Genomic DNA, 13,479 nt, shown 5'->3' with positions numbered 1-13,479 from the left:
ATGCAACGAGCAAACGAATCTTATACCCGTTATAACCACGATACGAAATGGAAGAAACACGAACCTGAGAAATGGACGCGAGGTACCGTATGTTTTTTTCCTCCCCAGAACCATCGAATACACAGTGATGTGTGTTTATTTACCGTTGATTACATAATCAAGATTACGTGTTAGATAGCATAACACCTTTCCTCTATATATATAGGTACATTCACATATTTTATACTTAGCTAGTTCGTATTCTGAATAGAAATTTTCTACATTTGTGCTTCTTTGGTGATATGTACAGTTTGACGAGCTGCGAACGGATACACATTCTATGCGATTGAAACGTTTTAACCCGTTTGTTACCTCTAGAGGCACTGGCGGCCATTTGAAACAAAAGCGTCCCTTGGAAAGTCTGTTTAATCCTTGACAGATTCCGTATTATTTGGTCGCATGTTTGTTTATCTCTACGTAAACTATTTAAAAACATCAAGTTTCATTATCGTCATCGAAAATAAACACAAACGACTTAGAAAAAGTGATACCAACATGCGTACAAACCTAAATGAACAAATTTTCTCTTTGGAAAGATGTAAATTAGAGCATCTTTACAGTTTTATTACCCATAGTATATGTACCTAGGAGACCGAATGTTTCTTCATAATCAGATCAAATCTGTCTCATGTACGTTTACGCACACAGAACTAAAACGTTGATCAGAGTTCAATAAGCAAATTATTATGGTGAGGTACGTTTGAGGTAGCATAACCAGTTTGACTTATATGGTCATTCCTTCCTCGGACCATTCAATGGATGCCGGGTTTAATGAGCAGGGCCTGTGACCCTATATAATGTCATTGCGTATATAGGATTAGGAATAAAATTGTTTATTCGTTGGCGTAAAAGGGGGCGTACTGATACCAATACACTAACTGTGGATGTCTACCTAATTTCTGAGAGTAAAACGGGCCTACATTGACTAGATTGTACTCCAAACGAAAATTATTTACTAGTTATTTTCAACATACTGTTGTACACGACCCAAACGTTTCTTATTATTATAATCATCGTTATTTATTGGGCAAGTATTAAGGAGTATCTGCGACAAAAAACCTATTATAGTAGAACTATGCTCCAAAGAGTTCGATCCGCAAAAACAATTTGACATTAAATCATAATCAGAAAATTTAACGATAGGTCTATATAAAGGCATTATATAAATATAAAAGGCAGTATTTTAATGAAGCTAATAATTTTTTCAAAGACAAAAAGGTAAGAATATTTATTCATACTGGTGTGATATAATACCCCCAAAGTACCCCAATCTCGCAACTCATATAGGCATGATTTATCGAATTCCTATTATTCACTGACCTCAAATAAACTCTAACGAGTTGTATATGGTTGCCCAGAGGTGCCATTGATTTCCGCTCCCAGATGCTAGTGGCTATGGCTACAACGGCTTCTAAACTGTAGCGTAAGGAAATAGATCTAAGATATCGTGTAGGATCAGAGCAGTTTAATACAGCTTGAACTATTTTCATGCCTTTGAGTGGGTACTTGTCAGCTTCGCTGAGGCTCACGGTTAGTTCCGCTACATTGAACGCCCTTTAGTAACGCACGGATAGAACAATACGAACGGATGTTAACTTTTTTTTCTTAAGTCGATGCAGTGATCTTCAAAGGGCTTTATAGTTGCCAAAAGAAAGTAAATAGAATTCGATAACAACCTGCAAATTGCCATTAATTTATAATACTCTGGCCGTAACGAAATCACGGGTTGCAATTTATTAGTCATAGTCTTTAGGACGGTAAACATCTATTCTTTGTTTAAATAAGATTACCTTTGTTATATATACATATATATATATATATATATATAGAACATAATAATATAGAACATAGCCATCGTTACGTAACTAATTTATTAATTGAATGAAAATCATGATAAAAACAAATAATATAATAAAAAAACGAACCAATGGTAATTACCAGAATTTCACTCACTCGAGTTCAGTAGCCCTGCGACAGGAATCAGGTAACGTGAACCTGCTGGTTAGATAAGTTCCTTTACATGCAAGTGATGTAACTTCCTGCAGCGATCGCTAAACTGTAACATTTCTAATGTATAGGATATTAAAATGGTTTGAACTTGAGTAACCTACATCGTTGATGACGGATATTGATATATCTTGAAATCAAATTGATACTAACAAGCAGTTTGTCTCAACTCATCGAACAATGACGTTCGTCAGGACATCCTACATACGGTACTACCATGAAACGGATCAAGTGAGACATGAAGTATTTGTTCTAAATCGAGAGTTTGCGATCGTTTATTAGAGCTAAAAGAAATATATAAAGAAGAATTAGGAAAGAAGAAGGTTTCAGAAGGTTATAGTAACAGGTTCACGGTCCCACTAGCCACTAGTTCAAGTTATTATCAGCGGAACTACATGAAAATGAATTAGATACAGTGTTACTTTGTCGATTGATTACGGATTCGGTCACATTGAACCGATGAAATTTTCCAGCCAGCACGAGAGATATCACGAAGAAAAAGATACTTAACTTGCGTTTAAGAGATCGAAGCAGCATGCTCGCAATATGAATTTTAAGAGTATTACTTGTAAAATGAAGATATGCGCTGTCATTCTCCATGTGTCAACTCAATTAGAAACTGAGGCACATATTGAATCTCATCAGCCGTCAGCCTATAAGTTTTCTGAGAAATATACTAAGCGAACAAGGGACAACACTGAATAAAGGCTCTGACAATAGGTGCCACAGATGCGACAAACACAATCCCACCGATGGTCCAGGAATGTTGATCTTCATCAAGAGAGTCTGACAAACTGCCTGTGTCCCGATGCAAAAAAAGAAATTTCAGCTCCGATATTGAGACGACGCCCAGTGACAAAGGTACTATGAGGAAGCAGAAAAAATATGCCTCTGAAAAGACACAAAAGGAAAGTAATGGCTTATATTTTACTTGGTATAAACTCGAAATGCAGATACAGCGAGTAGTAACAGAATCCATAGCTACATTATGCGGATTCGTATTATTGGCAAACTTCCGATGCATGGAGTGATCATGTACGGTCAGCCAACAAACGGTCTTAATGACACGTCCAGGCTCACCCGTAACGAAAATAGGTTATAAGGCTTCAGTAGTCCTACATTGAATCATATAGATGTACTCCACTGCGCCGTTGTTGTACGCTTCCCGTACCACTGCACCGTTCTCTGGTACGAATGCCACCAGCCAATGGCGTTGTCAGCATAATACACGGTTGCGAGCTATTGTATGTTGCAGTTGACTGTATGGCTAGTTAAATAGGATCGTATTTGTGCGGTTGACGTAATGCTATTCAATTGTGTCTCCAAGACGAACCAATGTTGCGTAGAAATTGAACGAGTAAAGGCAAACATTGATAAATTATGTACGCTTTAGGCACGATATGAGAACGACGCAAAAAGGGGTATGGAAACGTGTCACCTTCCGTGACTCATATGCTGATAGTGCTCTCGCCCCTTTTACTCATTTATATGTGATTGTCGTACCGACATTATTATAATTAATTAGAAAGGGCCAATGCTTCGACGGGTGCAAGAGCGTTGAAAAGGTCAGTTGAATATAATTTACTGTCGTATTGTGGATCTTTCGAAATCGCGTAGAGACCTGGGCATTTGTTCGGATGAATATTTGAGCAGAAAAATTATTAAATCTAGTACTAGACTTCTTGATCTCTTAGAGATACGACAATTTACTCGCACCAAGATACTAATTAACTTGAAAATGAATTTAGACTGTTATGTCCATATGGAACAGTTTTAGGACTGACAGGAAAGCACCATAAAGTTAGGCCATGGTACTTAAGGACCAAACTAACTTTATGGTGTTTTATGTATTCTCAAGTGTCTCTCTTCAAGTGTCGAGTAAGTAAGCAAAGTTAGGAAATATCTCTATAATTTACTAAATAGTAAATAATTGCTTCGATCCGAAGAGAGAAGTTTTTGTCTAGTACATTACCATAGGCCATATTAACCTAGCGAAATCCATCGGCTGCTGCCTTACGATGGTCACTGAAAAGGTCACCTCGTCTGTGGTCAGAACCTCCGCTGCGCTGTGAGGAAAAGAAGTTTTCATACTGTTCGACGGCGAAGTTTTCATCTGTAATTAAAGCATTATTGTTATTATTATTATTATTATTATAGAAATTACTATGGAAGGCAGCTTTTAGCTACTACGGCACCAATGAATAGCATGAGAAAACTGACAGATTTAGAGGGAGCTAGTTAAGCTCTTTACCTACTCAAGAACTGGTGGTCACAAATAATGAATTGAAATAAGCTTCTCATTTCAGGCACTTTGAGAAGGATTAAATTAACTTTAACTTGCGATGCATGAATGTTTTATACGCCTAGTTTTGCTTCCAGTGAATATCTATCTGCTGCAATAGAGTCAAGAAAGTCTTATACACGTATAGTCCACTCCATTTTAACTAGTATGCTTGATGGACCCGAAATCTAATCAAGCTTTTGCATTTGTAATGCTATGAGGCCTTCATCATGCATAGCTCCATTTCGTAGATGCTTTTAAGTTTACTTGAAGTCCTACGCACCGACCGTAATACATAATTTAAGGAGTCCACGTTTGCCAGTGAAAGGCTGTATGCATCTGGATTCCATTTGAGTGCCGGATCCTTCTAATCCTGATTGGACGACAATGCGTCAAAGTTGTTAATCATTTAACTTGAAACATGTAAACTTGAAATAAACTAAAGTAATTCGATGTATCTTAAAAAATTAACGGTCTGATACATGACGTGTTCACTTGCAAGAAGGCAATCGTTGTTAGAAAGCCGTTCAAGATTTTAGCTAAACGTTGATGCACTCTGAGCTGTATGCTTCTACATAATCTACGTTTATTTGTCACTGTTAAACACGTGCCATTTTCTACATATTTATATTCGGAAAACACACAGAAATAAAACTCATATTACTTTCTAATGCAAAACCATCGAACTCTGAGAAGCTCCAGAACAGATTTGCGAACAGTTAACAGAGAAAAAAAGTAGACTAACCACGAGATAAACATATTAGCTGGCATCGTAACATTCATTGATTCGGATCGTGTATAGAATCAAAGGTTTACTTGTATTATTTTTTTATTTACTTATACACTTTATTTCTATATGCGCATTAATCTAACTGAAGTCAAAAGCGCTTCGAGTAAGTTTAGTCTCAGCTTGCAAACCGTATTCATCAGCAAACATCCTCACTGTGGCATCGCGATCCTGCATATTATATCATGTCTATATTTCGAATGGCCATTAAGCATTTCGTCAGATGGCTGGGTGGATCCCAGCACTGAACAAAACCTGCTTGTTCTGGGATTCGAACCTAGATCACAACGGGTCCCTAAAGTCAGCATCAAGACAGTATGTCAGCTACATTGTAAATACCCTTTCAGCAACGAAGTACCATTGATGAAATGGTAAGACTTCTATTTGTCAATATGTTGCCTTTTGTCATAGAATCGCATTCAGAGGACAAAAAGATCTCAGTACAGTTACGAGTATCGTAGCTGCTAGATGGGGCGGGACTAGATAATCGAGCCTATGCGCTACCCACTGGTTGGAATCGACTTAGTTAATTAATAATAATTTAATAATTACTTAACGAATGCCATAACATGTACCACAGTAGTTATGAACACGTATCGCAGTGTCGGCTAAAGCGACTGATAAACTCTAATTAATTAGTAAAGATCGACAACAACAACATCTTATATGTGAACTATATGAAAGATGCTAAACTTACCAGACATATTCTCGAGTCAATGCAGAAACGGTAAAATTGACATTATTGCTTATATCGCCTATCGTCTTATCAAGTTCTCTATGACCCGCATGCCGATGGTTTCCACTTATCGAAGCGCTTACGAGTCGGGCGAAGCATGAAAGTTGTTAATAGTGGTCGGATACTTGGTAGTCATGTACACATCAAGGTTTTTTGATTGTACCTAACTAGCAGTAACTGAAAAAGTGTAAATATTTCACTAGAGACACCGTATTCTACGAAAGCTAAACCCAGCCGGTGTAGGCTAATCTATGTTCATTCATTTTGCCTCTGTAAAGTAGAATCGCTTACCGATATTTCCACCTATGCTTGTAAATAGCCTATTTCGTTGAAACAAAATGAAAGCGCAGACAGCGCTGATTAGAGGGTAGACGTAAGCTGATTAAACGCCCTGGTGGAGCAAAAAGAAAGCAGATAAACAAACGGTCTAACTAGCCGTTAAGTTTACGGTCTATACCGAATTCAAAGGCTCATATTAGGAAGCTCGTGTGGAAGATGGACATTTTTTTAAAGCAATTCATTCTTTACTGTTTATTACCTAGAGATGAGCTGTTTTCAACAATGGTACCACGTTAATGATTCTCTACGGGTGACTGATTCCATATAAATGATCCTGACAGCTGCTTGTAGTCCACGTGTGTGTTCATCGAAGGGAACACTGAGCTTAGTCACAGATTTTAGTACAATTTATAGAATAGTGACATAAAGGATGCGAATCTCGCGCCATTTATTGAATTACTACAAATAAATAAATAAAGAAGTGACTTTGGGTAGAATGTCACTCAACTAGCCGAGGTCGGAGATGGTGAACGTCGAATATAGCGCAAAAAATTCGTCTCTCCTCATTGTTAGCTGTGATGTACGCTAACGAGTGATCTGGGGCATTCGCAGGCTAGTTAACTGTACGGGGGCATTTTTAGTAGACATTACACAATACCCTTTCGTACAAAAAACATCCAGCATATATACACATCTGTATAGCCGACATTTAAATAATGTAAGTGATTACAAATGAATGGTATTATCAAAATCTAAAACTAGTATATTGACCCTAATAAAAACTAGACTGAAGAAGAAACCGACTCGCTATAATGGTATTACACCTACAATGGTTTTCATCCCATACTTTTTTCACGCGATCTATTATTTGCAATTTATTTCGAAAAAAAACAGCTGAAATCTAAATAATATATGTTCTCTTCATCTGCGGATGGGAGGGAAGAACCAGAAAACAGCACAAAGCGGATTTGAGCCTAAATTTTGACACAGCGAATCCTGTTACTAGGGGATGTCCTCCAGAGCGAAAGACTTAAGATACGCTGAGAAAATGTTAACCTATCGCCAAAGAATCCATACCGCTCAAACAACGCTTCCACTTGGCCTATAGGCCAATTTCGTGTGAGGACCAATCGTCGTTAGGCGTTCGTGCATCAAATCTGACAAAGATTTATGACCGTAAAGCACGCGTCGGTCATTTGATAATTTCTAACGAATAGTATTTAACTTAATCTTATAGATCCACGGTTGGCATACGCTAGGTCTTTGCATAAACTAGAAATCAAAAGCGCAGTTTTATTTGGCAAATGCATTTACGCGTATCCCAAATAACTGTTCAAGTCATAATGATTTAAGGCATTTTCCCTATGACGTACTAATTACTATTAACTTATTGTTTGTTAGCTGAGTATAAGATAAAGGTTGAAAAAAAATCTAAACAGCAAAAACGTATGCAATTCAAAGCTCTGATAGAAGCTATTCCATCAGAATTCAACACTTTTCGGACTTGCCTATTTAGATAGCGCAATTTTTTCTGGCGAACCTGACTTCCTAAATCCGGAGTCGCTATTCCGAAGACTGAACCTAAACAAGCTCAGATTTTTTTCATTCTTGTTCTTCTCAAGTCGTTCTTGCTGGTCGCAGTTACTTGATGTAGCCATCAGCTTCCGCGGATACTGCTTCAATTTAACACCTAGAGTACTTACCTAGAGTCTTTCTTTATTCGTAAATGATATTTTTATAGTAAACGCGCATTAGAGACTATTGACAGGTGTGAACCTAATAACGATGCTCAGATACACTTCGTACAAATAGATTTCAGGCTGATTAGCTGGCCCGAGCTCTCAAAACTGCCGTATTCAAAATGGCCAAAGTCTCCAAAACGCTAACCATTAGAACGTCTAGGTACATCAAGAAGGGCAATTGAGGATCGACTGGTTTGCCTTACGGAAATCTTTCTCAAAAGCGTAAGAAAATGATACCGGTTCGTTCGGCATGAAGGAATTGAATCATACATAAACTTTAGTCCAACTTGCTAAGACTACAAACCCTTTTCTGTCATGATAAGTTGTTCTAGAAAAAGCTGGCTCCCATGATGACAGTCGATCAAAATTTGACCGAACTCAAATAAAGCATTCTATATATATATATATATATATATATATATATATATATATATATATATACATCCATATGGGGCGTACCTAAAAAGTATTCGTATGCAAAATGCGTGAAAAGCTGCATTTCGAAGAGATAGGACGAATGGTACAATTAAACGTCATTAATGCATTTCTAACCCGTACAGGTAGGGCTCTACAGACTTCTTTATTACTATAGATAGATGACATCTCTCTCACTTGTCCTAAGTTCTAGCACATTCGGCACACTACAGTAAAGTCCATAGAAGTAGAATGTGTTGAGCTAATTCCTCAAAAAAGCGGCCGCATGGATACATAAATAGCTAGCGTAATAGCTTATTTACCCCCATCGTTTTTATGACGATGAGTTTCATAGTATAATCTGATGTCACTGTTAGATGCAGTAAGTCACTATTGTAAGCGATATTAATATTTCGTGCAATTACGGAAACAGCACCTGTATACCAGCTGTTCAGAGGGTCACTTTAGCCTACTAAGTATTAAACTGCACTTTTACCAAAGTCTAAGATACATTAGAACAATGTTATTCATCGATCAATAGAGTGAAGCTGTCTTTTCGTCCGCTTAGATTGCTCTCGATGGTGAGGAGTAATGACCTTTTCAGTTAAACAAAGGCGATGCGCGCAAAAACCCTTGGCGCTTTCTCAAATTCTAATTGGACCCAAAATGTAACGGAAATAGAACAGGACAAAGCGCGATACAATCGGGTACGGGCCTGTCGGTGTCACCAGCCGGAAAAGCTAACGGAAGTGAGCAAGCCTTCCATTCACATTCAAATCCTGTGACGCACTTTTCGAGAATCTTCGAGAGCAAAGGACAGCGCAACGTGTCACTCGGAGAACGCCGTCCAAGGAAAAGAAGGGGGACCCGCTGGCGAGTTCAGGGAAGCGACAACAGCCAGCTCTCACAATATTTGTACTAAGTAAATCAAATCATTTGGCGGCTGGCTGAAAAGGTAGTGAGGCCTACTGACATTTTCGTAAGTGCACAGTTAGCTTTTTTTTTTATCCATTCTCTCTGATTATTGGTTTATATAGAAGCGAGATTTTCGGATAGGCAAATAGCGCACAGATCATCCTTTAAAGTTGATTTAAACAAAGCATTAACTACGAGAGACAGAACGGAGACATTAAGCAACATACCCAACCCAATGAGTCAAAAGAATAGCTAACTAATTAACATAATATAGGAATCAACGTACGCACAGGCTGTGCCTTCAAAATTGCCTTGCCCTCAATCGTCACTTAACTCCATTTATAACATTATAAATGGGGTCGAATTAATGGCCATATCTAGGCCATGTAGTTGGTCGTTCCAGTTGACATCGTCTACCGCAGCCGGATCCAATGTAGGCCTTATTCTGGGCCACGCTGTGACTTTTCTCGAATTGCTAATCGACCTCGCTGTCATCGCCTAGACCCATTTATGCGTACCCCTCCCCCCCCCCCCAATGGGGAGGTTGAGCAAGGACAGATCACGCCAAGCATCTCCCACACAAGGTGACAGTATTTTAGTACAGATCGGTTGGATACGGATGGCTTAAACATAGCTCAGTCTAAACACATGAGTAGCCCGATATAACAGAAGGTTCACAATACAATTTAAATATTTTTACAGATAAATGCAGCCCTTATTATTCTTTAGACAAACCCAAACTCTTTACATTTACTCACGAGTTCGTGCGCACAAAGTGGGCGTCGGCGAGCGTTAGATCGAGGTTGGAACGCGGGGTTTATCTTTTCTGCCGTTAGTCAGTCGAAATATTCCATAGAGGCACCATTGGCGCTTAAGAAAAGCAATTTTGAGTTTAAGTCATTTTTTAGGCTAGGCCTCGAGCTGCTTTACAATATGAGCTATACAGAATACTCTTTTCAAATGATTTTTTTTTTCAATCTATAAACATTCTGTAAATAGGACGTTATAAAATACGTATCTGGATGAGGGTGCGCAACTCTTTTAAATGCTTTGAAGATGTAATATAATAGGCTTGTGGTAACGCTATGATGGGTACAAAAACGCAAAAGTTAAGGACGGTAATGATCATGATGTATTATTACGCTTTAATACAATTGCACGATAAAACTTGACGTCTGTTGCTAACAAAGGAATTGTCGCTGAGACTGGTTCGCTGAGCTAACTCTAACCAGAACAAGGTAGTTTTAATTAAGTTGGCGCTACGATTTAAAGTTAAAACAATTGTTTCTTCAGCTTTTTCAAGCGACCACACTTTTCTTTAGCGCTATCATGGATTTCTCAGCGTATATGTATTTCAAGTTATCTATTTACTGTTCTAGCCGCATAGGGCGTGGTCTAGCTTCACATGTTTATGTGATTCAAGCGCCACATCCTCAGATACTTTTAGTCATCCGGCGCAGACTTCAACTCGAGTTGTTGCCAAATTAGCAAGTAACGGAGTTACGGCTCCGCCACAATGATGTAACCGTGTTTCACATATCTGCCTAAAGTGGTTTATTCTGATCGCTCCCTACTTATTATACAATAAGTACCGAACTAAACATACTGACGTCATTAACTATAGGCAGGTGTACATGGACAGTAGCGGTAGCAAAAGGCGCACGTATGAGAGCGTGATACGATACCACGCATAATGGTGTTTTTTATACGGGCCAGACCCGCATGCATAGGATACGCATGGCTGTGCACGTCTCAACGTAAATGCCCATGCATGCATATGTACAATTCGACCTAGCAATATATTGGACCCCTGGTTGCGCAAGCAGATATCATTTGACCTATGGGAGAATGAAGATATATGCTTGATGATTCGTTATGTTTTGTATGTATATATATGCGCTTATACAATAATAATGTGGGACACTCCGACTGCAATAGACAGCTTTGTTGCTGCTTCATAAAGCAAAGTAATATGGAGTTTATTATTCAGTAGTTCTTTGTGCTTCGTATCTAGAATAGGCGGGGGGCGGGGGGTAGCGGTGCCCGGCACATGTTTACTGTGGCGGCAGTGTCGGCAATCGTAATCGTTGGGATAGTAGATGTTCGTGATGAACGGGTAAGATGGCACGTACATCGTACATTGATCATGATGATATTCTCTAACTACGAAGATGTCACTACGTGTACAACACTGCTTAGCCGACGAAGAAGTCCATGCTCGCCTTTTACTCAGTGTATCGTATCGGCATCGTCATGAGGCTCACCGCAAACGATCAGAATCATTGAAGAGACGCGACTGGTAGAATGCGAACATTCACGGTGCCAACCGGCTGTTCATGGAATGGTATCATTATGCACCTACGTATATACATAAGTATATATACATAAGTATATATATACATAAGTACCACCTATATATATACATAAGTATATATTTATATATGTACATAAAAGTAGCGTGTGAAGCAGTGCGAGACAGAACAATAGTTACACTTACTCTTCGCCTAGAGTTAACACTGAATAGGTCGTTTTCGTATCCCATGACTTTGTTATAGCTGAATGCTCACTTGTTCAAAAAAAAAACAACAGGAAAACTTGCTGTGGCTCTCGTAGAAGAAAAATTAATCATTCCTGCGATCAAAGTACGGACCGTAATAACCAATTAGGTAGTATCTGCACCTTGGAAAACTTTTGACAAAATATTATTACTTTTTAGTTATACTTAGCCTTGCCAAGATAATACGAACCGGCAGAACTCTAGTTCCTATAGGAATAATTCCATAGCACAATCTGTGCCTATTACCTGCATGGCTCCTCTTGTGGCCAAGCTACAATCAGTTCGCGGCCGCCATCAAATTTGTAGGCTTCTGCTGTTCTTACCGCCGCGAACTTTTTGTCTAAACTATGCAAATCTATATCGAACGTCCATAACAGATAGAATCACCGGTAGCAAAGAAAGGAATAGTCGTACGTATTTCTGGGCATTGAATCGACAAAAGGGGAACCAAAGAATCACGGTGAAGGATATTTTGTATGTGGGCTGTTATGTATACTGTGTGTCTCGATCTCTCTATCTTTAAATCATTCGAGTTCTCACTCGGTAGCATTCACTGCTTATTCTTTGTCGACCCCTGTACCTTTGTCCTTACATAGGAAATCTGAGCTGCAAAAAACTGCCCTTTTTGTCGTGGCGCTTTCCTCGTATGGCGATTCAGCGCGCTTCTTCTTCTCGCTTTTACGCTGCTAAGGGACATGTTCGTTCCATTGTCAGCCCAATCGCAAATTGAACGAGTTCAATTCGAATTTAAATCTAATTTTGAAGCAAAAGCAAGAGCGAGTTTTCAACACTTTCCAACGCATACCCCCATTCGTTCTTTCTCTCCATGAATCCACCCCGAAATTCAACCAAAGTTTGCTTACATTGAATTCACCCCTCCACCCCTATCCGAACGCCTGGGGTACGTCAATTTTATCGCCCTTTTAAACTACCAGCCAACGTTCTCGTATTGCAAAGAACACGCGAACATGCCAATATTACCGTGCGCGGGTACGAGCGCTCCCCCACCGCAGGTTTTCGGTTTTGACGGGACGCAAGAAGCGAAGCGAACTTATCCACAAGTCCCCAAAACGACACAACAACGGTGAAAATAACTGACGGTGGGACCAACGTGTTTTTCGGCTCCGTGGCCACACCGGCTGAAATAGCCAAGAGCTAGGAAATATGGAGATTTCCCATTTCCAGCTCCACCTTATTGCCGCTAGTACTCCTACTAAAAGCATTAGAATTTGAATGTTTCAAATGGAATAATTTCGCTTGCAGGATGCAGGATTGGACGAGTTGATAACATGAACAGAGAGTCATAGAACGATATGAAAACTGGCCTTGCGCCGATATCAGTGGGGAGCGATACTTCTCAATATCGCAGGTTTGCGTTCTGAGGGGCGTGTTTCGATAGGAAATAGGTACTATGAACTAAAGAAACATTAGCAAGCAAAATATTGCAATACTCGAGACTTCCATTAATAAATCTATCTGCCAATCAACGTGAACATTATGCTTACTAATTGTTTTATGATACCTAATTTTGTGTGGTTAAGTTGTAACGAAAATTCGTGCGCGCTTTTTTTATAGAATAGAAAATACTATTCTTTTACTTTTGTGAGAATAAGTTTTTATATCATGTGTCCCTTACATTGTTTACTTGCTTTCTTCCATTTTCACGTCAAATGATGTACGCGGCCTCGTCAAAGAGAGTTGTCGATCCGTGTCGAAGGAACA

The 13,479-nt window shown here is 39.1% G+C and overlaps 1 long non-coding RNA gene across 1 annotated transcript; it reads right to left on the bottom strand.

Moving 5' to 3' along the window:
• Positions 1–1,281: 1,281 nt before the first annotated feature.
• On the bottom strand, positions 1,282–6,098 carry LOC111273978 (uncharacterized). The gene is made up of 5 exons (XR_015310179.1): positions 5,812–6,098; positions 4,019–4,159; positions 2,797–2,937; positions 1,978–2,007; positions 1,282–1,593 (listed from the first exon to the last, which is right to left on the bottom strand). It is a non-coding gene; the product is annotated as an uncharacterized LOC111273978 (long non-coding RNA).
• Positions 6,099–13,479: the final 7,381 nt, after the last annotated feature.

This window comes from Varroa jacobsoni, unplaced genomic scaffold, assembly GCF_002532875.2.
Source record: "Varroa jacobsoni isolate VJ856 unplaced genomic scaffold, vjacob_1.0 scaffold_242, whole genome shotgun sequence".
Lineage (NCBI taxonomy): Eukaryota > Metazoa > Arthropoda > Arachnida > Mesostigmata > Varroidae > Varroa > Varroa jacobsoni.
This window is presented reverse-complemented; position numbering and strand designations above follow the sequence as displayed.